Here is a 13381-nt window from a genome sequence, read left to right as displayed (position 1 = left end):
ATCAGCTCATCAATTTCTATGAAAAACCCTGGTTGGAGTGTGTTTGGAATGGTGTCCAATGTATAGGTCAGATCGCAAAGTGTCATAAACATTTCACCAACATGCTTACTTAAAGACTTTTGAAACACCGTTAGTCACCTGAAATGCCATTACCACAAAGCCCCAGGCAGTATCCACTGCAAGGCCACTTCGATCCAATCTGGATTTCATCTTCATCTCTACTCTTCTCACCCTGAATAGCCTCCCTCATGCATTGCTTTTCAGGAAATGGTATCAGGAGGTGAATCAAGTCTAAAACAAATGACAGGCTAGTCCTAGACTGCTTATTACTGACGTTTCCAGGTAGTATTTCGAAGTAACCAAAGACCCAAGGCTATGCTCGTCCCCAAAATTGTTCACTGCATCTTGATCATATTCCTTAAGAGACTAGATTCACTTAAAAAAAAAAAAAGTTTACTATTTTATTTTTTACTGTCTAATTGACAAGATGATGCTCTCCTTGTCTGAGATCTTAATTGTTATTGCTTTTCCCTGCATGATCTTTAAGGAAGACTGCAATTTGTACTACTGAAGGTGAAACTTACTGAATGTTCAATTTTACTTAAAGAAAAGAGTTCATTCTCACTGAATTCAAATAAAAAAGCTTCTGTATGAACTGCTCCACATATCTGAACAAAAACTCAGCTTTTTTATTATGAAGTCTAAAAACAAAAAACAACCTATTTTGAAAACAGACATTGCCTTAGGACTATCTGACTTACACATATTGGAGGTGGAGAGAGTGTCACTTTTTAGCTTCTGGATGATCAGCTGCTCTTTAGGGAGTGACCAATTCACAAATGCCAAAAAACTAAATATATAGGATTTAAAGATTCAGGGACACATCGGAAGCTAACTTGCAGTTCAATATTACAGCAAACTCAGGATTTTCAATTCCTCTTCAGCCATCTCCTTAAATATGTTGACACTGTTTCTGAAAATATCAAGTAATCAAAGGGACAACCTCACACATATAGAATGTACTCATCAAATTTTCAAGTATATTAGAGTAGTTAATCTACACTAGACACTGTGCTAAGCACAGGTAGAGGAGAACGGAGGCAGAAGGTGGGCGACTAGATTGGTGAGTCAGGCAGGGAATATTTGGAGACAAGAAAATGACATGTAAGCTATACCTAAAAGATGGGAAAGTTCTGGCAATGCTGGTACTGTGAGAAAGTAAATTACTGTATTTTGTACTCTTGCTGGTTTGAATGTATATTTCAGGGTTCTGCTTGGGAAATTTCAAGGTTCCTGACAGTCGTGAAGGCTGTGAAAATAAGCATGAATGGAGGGGGCCAGAAAGTTTTTCACTTAAAGCTAGTTATGAAGCCCTGTGGCCTTTCAGCCACAATGGTCAATATTACCTGCATTAGACACACTGGGCTAGGTCAGTGTGAGGGAAAGTAGATCATTTCCACCCACCTGAAGTCAGAGAGACTTGACATGGTGTTTCCAGTTCAAAAACTCGATAGTTTGAGGGTTATACAAACTGACTTCTGCTAGCAACTCAAATTAGTCTCAAGGACCCTATTCTGAAGGTGCTTGCTCTGTAGTAGCTAGGCGGAAACAAAGACTGAGCAGAAAGAAACAAGCATGTGATAAATCCCTTCCCATCTCTCCCAAAGAATGATGCAAATTGAAATGCAGAGTCACTGATCTAACATCCCGAATACAAAGAGATGGACTCACTTAAAAATGATAAATTTAATAACAACCCATAGTAATGGGTTTTTATGCTTAATACACTATCAGGCTTTCATATTTTACAGAGAAATGGCCCAGAGAATAATTTGCTTTGCATTTTTATTTATCTAGCTCAGAATAATGAATTTTATGTGGCTGAATGCCTGCCTGGACATATATAAATTTTAGTCATATTATCATCTTGTTACAAAATTCAAGATGGCAAGATATTAAAGACAAGGAGCAGAGACAGGGATTTCAAATACTGTAAATATCCATGTACGTTTTAGTTTATATTTAATACACTCATAGTCCCCAAACCTGTTTTCTCTTTAATGAATTTAGATGACAGATAGTCTTAACTCTGGTGTTTTTATTTTTTGCCATAATAATACAAGGCTCACAAAAATAATAAATGTCATATATTTCAGTAGTTTATAAACTCCAGCAGAGGTAAGAAATCCACCCTGGGCTTTAAGATACTCCTAATGGGGGGAGGGTAAAGTCAAGTGGTAGAGCGCATGCTTAGCATGCACGAGGTCCTGGGTTCAGTCCCTAGTACCTCCTCTAAAAATAAATTAATCAACCTAATTACCTCCCACCTCCTAATTACCCCCACCAAAATAAAACAGAAATGGAAATCATAAGATACTCCTAATGAAGTAATTACTTGGTAAGATTTTTGAATAGAAAAGAGAACATATAAATTTATCAGTATAACCAATTGTTCCACTAGACATAAAATCTTTCGTGTCCTTTGACTCTTTGAAGGGATTTAGTGGTGTCAAAAATACGAAAACTTAAGTTGCCAGTTCAGAAGAGTTCTTGCCTCAGGGCGATATGAGGAACGTGTAAGGATATCCAAAAATGAAGAGGCTATGATCTGGCCAAAATTCCTGTGTGTCTGGACAGCTGAGAAGGTCTGCTGTTGGCTGAGAAAAGCCAACTAAAGAAGGGAGGTGAAGGCTGAGCACTGGCTCAACCTCCCTTAACAGATGAGTGATTTTGAGCTGAAAGACCATTCCTCCTAGAGAAGTGCTACCCGAAGGGCTGGCCCTGGGACTCCTTACCAGTCCCTGATACTACAAAGGAGCTCGTGCTGGAATGTAAGTCAACGGTATTTCTAAAGCATTTTGTTCAGTTCAACCAGCCTTCTTTTTCAGAGTAAAACTTTTTTAATGAAGGAAGAAGTGTACTGGTTTACACAGTATAAGATCCTCCTCTCATTAGTAAACTGCAGTCTCAATTAACAGACTCGAATCTGTCCATGGACCATACTGTTCGTAGCAATGGTCTAGAGAAAACCCAGAATGCATGTGATTTAGGTTGGCAGCTGCAATTCACAAAGCCTATGAATCAGGAAGGACACCACGTATGGACAACACCTGTTCCACACAGCAGGCAATAAGCTAGTGCCTGTCTTTGGATCCCTGAAGACATCAAGTATAAATCTCAAGTAAAGAGAAATAGAGCCGTTTAACCCTGAAGGGCACAACCCCTCTGATGAAAGGTGACTAAGACAGCGATTCTCAGTGTCTGTTTCGGGCACAGATGCACACCGATGTGCACACACACAAACAGAATCTCTTATACACACATGACTACTGGCAGGTACACACATAGCCACACACAAAGAGGCCCCAAGACCCCAAGAGGCAGATTCTACCAAACCTGTCAACATTTGCAGCAGAAAAAGAACTTCATCGAGAACAAGGCATTGTCGGTAGGGTTGTTAGGTGCAGTTTCAAGTGCACTCTTACCATGAGGAGAGCCACAGCTCAACAGGGAAGCCCAGGGCCAATGGAGAGGGCCCCGAGACCCTGTCTGTGCCCTCCCTGGAGCAGAAGGCAGCAGTATACTCACAAACGAGATCTAACCGTGGTCCACACCATGGGAGGTGATTCCAAGGCAAAAGGGCACAAAGGGACAGGGTGAGAATGGCCCCCAGAGCCAAGGTACAGCCAGATGGAGGGGAGGCTTCAAGGAAACCAGGAACTTACTATGAAAGAAAGTGGAATTTTCTCTCAAGAGAGGGAAGACAGAGGAGGTTTATAAGAAACCACAAATACCAGGCACTTGGGCTGGTGGGGGCTGAGGAAGATGACGGGTGATCAGGGCCCCGTGCAGACAGAAAATGCAAGGGTAGGACAAAGGCTCAACTCGGGCAGTAAAACCCTTAACTCACAACATGAACATTTCGATAGCATTTTCAAATCATGTAACTTGGTTAGGGAGGGATGTGTGTTTAGTTTAGGACCAATAACAGGAGGAAGCAATTTTGACCCTTAATTTTGTATCTCAAATTTAACTGACTGAAGTCTGATGACTTCCCTAGTTTACACTGCACATTTTCCCAGATAATTTTCTCTCTTCCTTAGGCTACCCTTTGAAGCTCTGATTATATTTACTATCAAAGGGAAATCACAAAAGAGGCCCAAGGAAGAGGTTGAGTTGAATTTTTAAGTCATCAGCTTCTAAAATTCTTTCACGTTTACTGTAAACAATGGCCTCTAGGAAGGAGAGGAGCCTGATTTGGAAGAAAGCAAGAATGTTCAAATAGCATTTTGTCTTACAGGATGGGATTAGTGAAGTCCTAATTCAGTTTAATTATGTAAAACTCCCAATCATCATAATGCTGCCATCCATTCATTGCACAATTTTAAAAGAAATTAGATTTAAAAAACTGTTTTTCTTCTCATCCTCACTTGTTTCCTTTCTATCTCCCTCTCCTCCACAATAAACATGAGAGGAGTGTGTCAATACACCCTAAGCTATCTGCTGGACCCTCCATACTGCCCTTAATATTTTTCCTTTTTTTGAAAGACCAAACAAAAATTACCCTGACAATGACCCAGATGAGAGGGACAGATTCGGACAGAGCACCGGGGAGGAAGTATTTCTCATAAACAACTTCACTCTGGCCTCAAGCTCAGCCCATTAGCTCTGAAGAATGAGTCAACTAATTATACAAGAGGCTGTTGCCAGAATTCCCGACATGCTATAAACCCTTTAAATATAGGGACTGACAAACTGAGTTATAAATTCTTTCTCTACTTCACATATGGCCTGTGATCAGGTTGCTGAATATTTCAAAACAATAGTGTAGTGAAAGCTAAAATAGAGCAGCAGCAGGTGGGTTCTCTAGGACAGAGGATTCCGCAGATATGAATGGCCCAGCTGTGTAGTGTTCCACTGCCCAGGGTGCTTCAGGGCAGTGGTGAGAGGCAGTGCTAACTGGATGTTATAACTGGACGAGGCCTCAGAATGACATCATGTCTCCAGGAGCAGTCAAACGTGTGGTCTGGTCCATACACCTTACCACATTGTTTTTCATTTTTGATCAGTTTGACACTAAGGCTAAACAAATGAGGACTGAAGTATATGTATTTCTCACATATCAATTAATTACTATAAATTTTTCACTCTCATATTTTTTTTTTTTTAAGTTGGAAGAAAGCTCACATGATTCATGGTGAGGGCAGAACTGAACTCCTGGCTTTTCTGAACAAGTAAACCAACCCAACCAAGTAATTTAAAAAAATCCCAAGTCATATCAACACCCATAAAAGTTCTTGTTGAATGAACAAATGAACTCATCATAAAAAGTGTTGGATTTAGGGTGACTTTCTTTGAAGAAAGGATTTTCTATGATTGTGTGGAATCATTATCACCATCAATGGGAATTAGAAATTGGACAATAAAATATTAGTTGTTTTCTCCAGAAGAACCAAGGTCTTTGGATGAAAAGAAAGAGAGTAACTTATGAAGGAAACTGGAATATTATTTTAAGTATATTTCAAATTATTAAGATGAGCCAAAGCAATTGTAACTTCAGGTGACTCAACATTTTTTTAACAGCTCAAACCTTAGTATTCGTGGTGATCAGCTCGAATGTTTTCACTTACACCCAGTGGCCACGTTGCTGCCTGTAATGGCAGAGAGCCCGTGTCTTACTGTGGTTACTCAGGCAGAGACAGTGGACCCCAAGGGGAAACTGTAACAGTCAGCATAAGTAACTGTATACTCATCCAGGTTTGGTTTGGCTTTAGCTGAGGTTGTCAGATTTATTCCATTTTCTGTTATCCTAGCCTTCTGTACTACAGAATTCTTTTGAATGCCTTCAGTAACAGGGAACTCAGTAGCTTCTAAGGCCACCTTACAGCAGTCAGTTATAACTCAAGTTGTCTGTAAATTAAATAGACACAGAGTGTAGTGTCAAAATCTCCTTACTCTCTTTTTCCTGAGGTCAGAAGTTCTCCAGATTCTCTGTGATTATTCATTACCTATGTGGGTGTGTATTTTCCCCCTTCCATTTTAATATAAGCAAACAACCCTTGTTCTTCTTTATTAAAATTCAGATTAGTAAAAGAGAGGAGCCCCTATGAGGTTGTCTTGTTTCTGATCAGAGATGGAGCATTTGTTTTTTAAAGTAATTGGGATCATTGTAACCACCTAGAAAGGTTGAAAAAGACACTTCCTAGCAGGCAGCTGTCTTGGGAATTTAAGACCCTCCCAATGACTGGATTATAGATGCCCTGGGTTTTATTTTTTCCCCCGCTATAAAAGCCGATCAGTTTGATTTCTTGTTCAGTTACTGCTACTTAAAATACCATCTAGAAAGGTAATCCCCAGAACGGTGCTTTTATCATCTGAAACTCAGGAAAAGAGCAATATGATCCTTTGGCTTTTGTGTGTGCGGCAAAAGCTGGGTCACCTTCTTGGGGCTGAAGATCAGCTTCTCTTTATGTTAAATTCTGCCTTTAAATGGAGAACAAAGACCTGGAAAGGGGCTGAAGCTTTGACCCACAGTGACAACCTCTGCAATTAACCAGGGGACCCACCCAGCCCTGGTTTAAAATGAGTATTGAGATGTCACATTTTGCTTCTTTTGTAGAAAATTTTTAAGCATAAGAAGAAAGCTAGGAAGGAAAGGTGACAAGAGGGTCAGCGATAAAGTTACTCACAGATAGAGAAAACCTGGTAGGGCAGGGGCTTCGGTGAGCCAACTGTGCCTTCCCATCCCGGGGGAGCAAGGTGGCTTGTCCATGGAACAGATACAAAAGGAATGATGCAAAGGAAATTAGAGGCATCTGACAGTGACATTCCAAATGAAGACGAGAATACAAGCAGTGAGTGGAGAAAAGGCTGATTTAAGACAGGAGAAGGATAAACAACTAAAAGCACCTATTTTGCAAGGGACAAGTATCAACTCAAGAGTAGGAAATGTGGAAAATATTATACTAACAGGATCATCACAGCTTACTGAGTTGAGATGTTCATCTCTGCCAATGCCTATGTGGAGGATAAAATAATGAGTTCAGTTCAGCTGAAAAAAGTTAGTATGTCTACTAAACACTGGTCACTACTTTTGGTGCTGGAGATAAAGAGACTAATGCATGGTACCCACCCCTCTGGAAATCGTACTCGCAGGATTATGGGAATTTATACAGTTAATTTCAGTTTAATGTGGTAAGTGCCCAAACAGCAACAGGATGGAAATCTGGGGCTGACTAAGGTATCAAGAAAGATTTCCTAGAAGAGAATACTTGAACTCTCTTTAGATCAAAGCTCAACACTATTTAACTCTGAGCTATAGGGCAACTCACAAAAATCCCTTTGAGCATGCTTTCTCGTTAATTAAAATTGGATGCAATAGTATCAATCTCCCAGGTTTGCTATGAGGATTAAAAGATTAAACATATGAGGTGCTCTGCATGTTGTCAATGTTCAATAAATGTTTTTCTTCCTGGTCCCTGTAAAATGTTAGCATCGTAAGTATCTTGAGATATCAGTGATTTATGCAGATTACTTTACAAATGGGCGAGAAGATTGGGTAACTTGCCCAGAGTCAGACCAGTCACACTAGTCAGCCACAGACCCAGGTCTCCTCACTCTGAGCCTGGTACCATCTCCACATCATAATGAAATTAAAGAATGACTGTGATGGGAAGGGTTCCAGGAGGAAACATAAGCACGGTCAATATGGAAGACGCTGGGAAAAAAGGAGATAGACTGTTGAAAATAAAAATTAAAAAATTAAAAAGTCTAAATGGGAATTAAGTAAGAAATCACAAATGGATCAAGACTCATACGTTAAGATACCACATACAAATAAGGATCAAGATTTTACCAAGGATCATTTTAAACAAACTATTGGATGTGGATGCAACTTACATCAGTAGGCAAAGGATAAGCTAAAGTTAAAAATATAAGTGTTGGAAGCTCCTTTAAAAATTGTTTATTATGTCAACAATTACACAATTGTACATTATGATATTAAAATGTTCATCATTAAAATCTCGTGAAAAATGTAAAATTGCCAAGTTTAATTTTGGGAAGTGACTTTAGGGTTCATCCAATACAGAGTTTCTCAGCCTTGGTAGTATTTATATTTGGGGCTGGATAATTCTTTGAATTCTTTGTTGTGGAGGATGTTTAGCAGAAGCACCCAGGGATTCCACCCACAAATGTCAGAGAAGCAACCTCCCCAACTTCAAAGTTGTGACATCTAAAAATGTTTCTAAGCACTGCCAAATGTCCCATGGGACAAAACTACCCCCGGTTAAGAATCACTGATCTAGTTAAATGTTTTATCCGTTGTAGGAATTCATCCTTTCTGCTTTCTGCCATATCAAAGATTAAAAAAGTCTGCATTTTGAGGGATTCAATCTCATGTCTGAACAGCCCTAATCATCTGGAAAGTTATTTTACTGAGTTGAAATCTGCTTTTGTATATTTTATGCCCATTATACACATTTTCCCTCGTAAACATGCAGAACTTTTAATCCCTCTTCTGCTTTCAAATATTTGAAGGTATCCCTCCTGTTTCTTTTCAAATTCTCTTTCCTAATTTCTTTAACCCATAATCTTGTTATTTGATTTCTAGATCTCGTCATCTTTGTCTTCAGCTTCCGGGGGTTTGCTGTTGTTAATACTACTCAGACCAATGTTAGTTCCCTGACCCCTTCCTTGAAGATAAGACAGTTGTGAACCAGGCTGATTATCTGATTTGCTGAAGCTCACATCCATAGTGAGTAGAAGGGGTGGGACTAGGGCCAGATCTCCTAACTCCTTTCACCCCACACAGTCACTCACACCCTAACAGGCAAAGTGAGAGAGCAAGTTGCTGGGAGTGGGAATAGCTGGTCCTCCATTTAAGCACTGGTTCTTTCTAAACCAGAAGTTGCTCAAAACCCGTGGGAAATTGTTGGGCGAGAAACAGCACGCACTTTCCATTGAGATGCTGTCAGAATGCTGAACACCTACCACCCGGGTCAAACCTCTTCAAGAAATGACACAAAGCAAGTTACCTACATCTCCACTCCTCAAGTTCCTCATCCCTAAATTAGATATGACAGTGGCATTGGCTCTTAGTGTGATGGTAAAAACCAGTGTAAGTGTTAAAGAAGTATTATTACTTAACTATAATTACAGATCAAAAATATTCTTTTTCTAGTGTCTTCTCAGACATTACACTCTGTACCTACCATGGGTATAGTAGGGAGGGTGATGAGCTGGCTAAAGAAAGGAAGAGACAGAAGTGTAAGAATGAAGAACATATATGTTCAAATAGGCCCAGGCTCATGAGATGCCAGGCTTCCCCTAGACAGCACAGCCTCGGTGTGACCAAAGCCTTCCCTTCAAAAGTCGTCAAAGAGAAGCAAGGAATTGAGGAGATTTTTAAAGTACAGTGGGAGTCGTGTGTCACAGCCACTTCAATTCCTGCCTTTTTCTTGATCTCAAGAGGCTGTTTCTTTGACGGGGAGGGAGTAGGGCAAGGGGGATAAGCTACCATCTTTCCCACCTGAGAAAGCAAGGGCAAACAGCCTGTGCACAGAACCAGTTCATTTTATCTCCAAGCTGGGAATCTTATTTACAAGATGGTCTGGATTAGCAAAGACTGGTACTGCTCTGAGCATCACGGATTACTATTTTTCAGGCAACTTGCTTCATTTCAAAATTTAACACACTGACACAGAAGGTTCTCAGAGGCACAATCTCCTCTACACCCCTCGTCACAGGAAAGTATTTCTGTCCTTCACCAGGACTCAATTGGCCAGTGCATCAATCTCTTAAGACAACCTGGGCCCAACTGCCCCTAGGTTTCTTCCTCTTTGCTTTTGTACACTGCCTTATTTCAAAGCCTCCGCTCTGCCATGAAGTCCGTCCTTGATGACTCCGGCTCAGTAGGCTATTTCCCTGCAGTGACCTTCCACGTGGGAGGGCTGCGTGAAGACCAGGTGTAAGCTTTAGGTAGGAACGTGCTAAAAGCATCTGACACCGAGTCATTATTTTTCCCACGGTGCCACACTGCTGAGGAACGGGCCTTTGCCACTTCACCCCAGGCGCTGGTGGTTCTTAATTTGGTTGCCCAGTTTCTGCTACTGCCAGAGGCCTTTGAAGATCCCTACAGCCGGCTCTCTGATGCCCTAGAAAAGCAGCCCTGTGAGGTGTGGCTTGTTGGGTGCACTCAGTACATTGTACTATTCAGCTACACATTGGCACTGGTATGTGTGTCTGTAGTCCCCTGGCACAAGTTAAGAGACAAGGAGGCTTATTAAAGCACTGGCTATATGTGAGACTTGAGCTGCCCATTTTAGACTCCCTTCTGATTTGGGAGAATCACTCATTTCTGGAGTTTTGGCAGGAGGGAGGGTCTTGACTGCTACTCATTCCTAGCCACTACAGCACAGACCTTTGATAAGAATCAACCAATGCAGTGCTCTCGTTTGGAACTTAGGACTTTGAGAGTATGCTGCTAATGTAGAAATCACTCACAGCAAAGGCCACAGAGTCAGCCGTGGGGACAGACAATGCCCTGGGGCAGCAAAGTCAAGGGTGGCACTTCAATTATCCTACAGCCAGACCCTGGCTGTGTTTTTCTGATGCCTAGAATGACTCAACTATGCTTCCAGCTTCCTTCCCCAGTCTTCCAATCAATTTTGTGACTATTTCCATATCTAACCAATAAATACCCAACATGGTCCCATCTCTGTCTGGCTGTGTGACCTTGAGCAAGTCATCAAACCATCTTCACGCATAAACTAGGAAATTAATAGTACCTGCCTCTAAGGTTAGTCCTAAGAATTAAGATGATACCTCTAAAGTGCCTAGCCAAATGCCCAAGACTCAGTAAATGCTAAATAAATGTTACCTGTAGTCATTTTTTTTAAGTTAAAACTTCCAATTTTTAGAAAAGAAGCTTTGAAGCTGGGGTCCAAAGGATAAAGGAGTTAGCTAGCAAAGATGGGCAAGAAGGACATTCCAGGTCCAAAGAATCATATAGCTAACGGCCTTGTGGCAGGAGGAAATAGCAGATTCAAGGACAAGGGACTGCCACTGGCCAAGGTGAGAGTGGTATGGCTGGGGACTAAGAAAGCGGGGGTGAGGTCCTACCGGGCTGACAGGTGATGTCGGTATGCTCTAAATATCTTAAGTGTGACAAGAAAGCCTTGGAAGACCTAAGCAAAGTCCTGTAAGTAGTTTTGCCTTAGGAAATGTATATGCTGGCCACAGTTAGAAAAATGGGTTGGAAAGAACAACAAACAGTTGCCAGGATACTAATTAGGAGGCTATTACAGGGGTCCAGGTGTAAGGTACTAGTGGACTGAATTAGGGACAGGATGTAGAGATGGAGAGCATTGGGTGAATGGAGGCATTTAGAATGTCAAGTTGACCAGACTTTCAGTGGTGGAGCTGTAGTGGGTCAAGGAGGAGGTGGCAAGGGTAACCACCATCTCCCCCAAGGTTCCACATTCTCACAACGGAGGCCTGATGTGCTTGAGGAGGAATCCAATACACTTTATGCTCAGACACTGCTGCGAACACAGGACTCCTAAAACACTCATCTGTCGTGTACTTTAGCATTTACAAAACTGTTCCTAGTCCTTGTTTACTTCATTCTCACTGAGGCAGAAGAGAGCTAGACAGATGATTGATTTCTAGATGGCAAAGCTAGAATGTTAGAGAACTGGGACGAGAGCCAACATTTCCCACCCCCTGGTCCAGGGCATTCCTGTTACACACAGCTGACATCCATCCCCATCTGAACGCCTCCAAGATCACCAGCCGACTTCTCCATCAGCTTCTCTTCCACAAACTCTCAGCATTTCTTTCCACTCAGTGAGTTGTATTTAGTGAACGTGTATGTTACCTGAGATTCACCACATTTCCTGCTATCAAGGAGAGACACCAGATCATAATTCTTGCCTTCCTTCTGCAAAATTCAGAAAGGAAGAACTTCCAAGGTAAACACCCTGAAACGGCAGCTTTCTCAATGAGAACTATCCCACGCTTTCCTTCATAGGAAAGGAAGGTAAATGTCCACAGGGGCAGGAAGGAACAGAGTAGATTCTGGAATCAGAAAAAATCCACATTAATTCCAGTATGCCACTTACTGGGAGCTTGGTCATGTCTTTTTTATTTTTTTTTTAATCTGAAAAATGACAACTATACTCATAATCTTTTAAGGGCATTTTAAGGATTAAATTGGATTGTACAGGTACAGCTTGTTTGAGTGACTCACAAAGACCGAGGTCTCAATAAATGGTAGCCAAAATGAAGGCCAGTATCTTTTGTGGGAACCAGTCATTAATCTAAACCTGTGTCACATGAATGAAGGACAAAGAAAGAAAGGGAGGCTGAACACACCATCCCGTCATTTCAGAGGAATCTGGGTGGGTTCAGGGTCAGGTACGAATCTGAGAAAAGGCCTAGCTACTTCTGAGGGAACCGGGGTTACTGATTAGCCCTTCCTTTCATCGTGTGTTATTAATTAGTGCTACACTGGTGACACAGAGCCAGAACCTCCGGTCCACCTAAGAGAATGTTATCACCGCAAATTAACCTCTAAACAGAACAGAGCACATAGCAATCAAGAGATCATCTCGGGTAGGTCTGACTTTTTAAAAAAAAAAAACAACTCCACAATGTCAACATAGCCTTCCGTATCTGTGTGGAAGAGAAATGGCCTTCAGAATTTCAGAGAATTCTTTGTACCAACTTAGTCTCAAGACAATTTTATCATTTCTAAACTTGTGGTGATTACTAATCTCGAAGGGGGTGGCACAACAATCTATCCTGTCATTGATGAAAGTAATTAATCAAAATACAATAAATACCTGGAGTTACCACCTCTCTCTTACATTTTACTGTCTAGAAAGTATGGGGCTGCAACAACGTATTCAACTATGATGTTAAGTTTTCTTAAATCATTCAGAATCCAGGATTTCAAGATTTACTCATGAATTTATGTTCCCATATTTAATGAGCATGTATATACCAAGAATGGTGCTAAAAGTCTTTTTAGGTACACAAATGAATGAGACATCATCTTTGCCATCACAGAGTTCCCAGCCTGGTGGGTTAAATAGAGATATGGAAATGGCTAATTGCAATATAATACATTTGAATTTTTGTTTCTGTTTTTAACAGAGTCTGACTCTGCTCCCTACCTACCTTGTGAACACTTAGTAAATCATTCAGTAAGAGTGAGCTCATCTAGTCCCGTAACTTCAGCTATCAATTCTCTGTGAATGGATCCCAAACCTGAGTCCCCTGATGGAAGTTAAAATAAAAGCAACCCCTCAATCTGGAAACAATGTGAGAGCATTTCTTCATTTGGTCTCTTCAAAGCTCAACAGAGTGCAACCCAGAC

The sequence above is a fragment of the Camelus dromedarius genome, chromosome 3, assembly GCF_036321535.1.
Source record: "Camelus dromedarius isolate mCamDro1 chromosome 3, mCamDro1.pat, whole genome shotgun sequence".
Taxonomy (NCBI): Eukaryota; Metazoa; Chordata; class Mammalia; order Artiodactyla; family Camelidae; genus Camelus; species Camelus dromedarius.
This window is presented reverse-complemented; position numbering follows the sequence as displayed.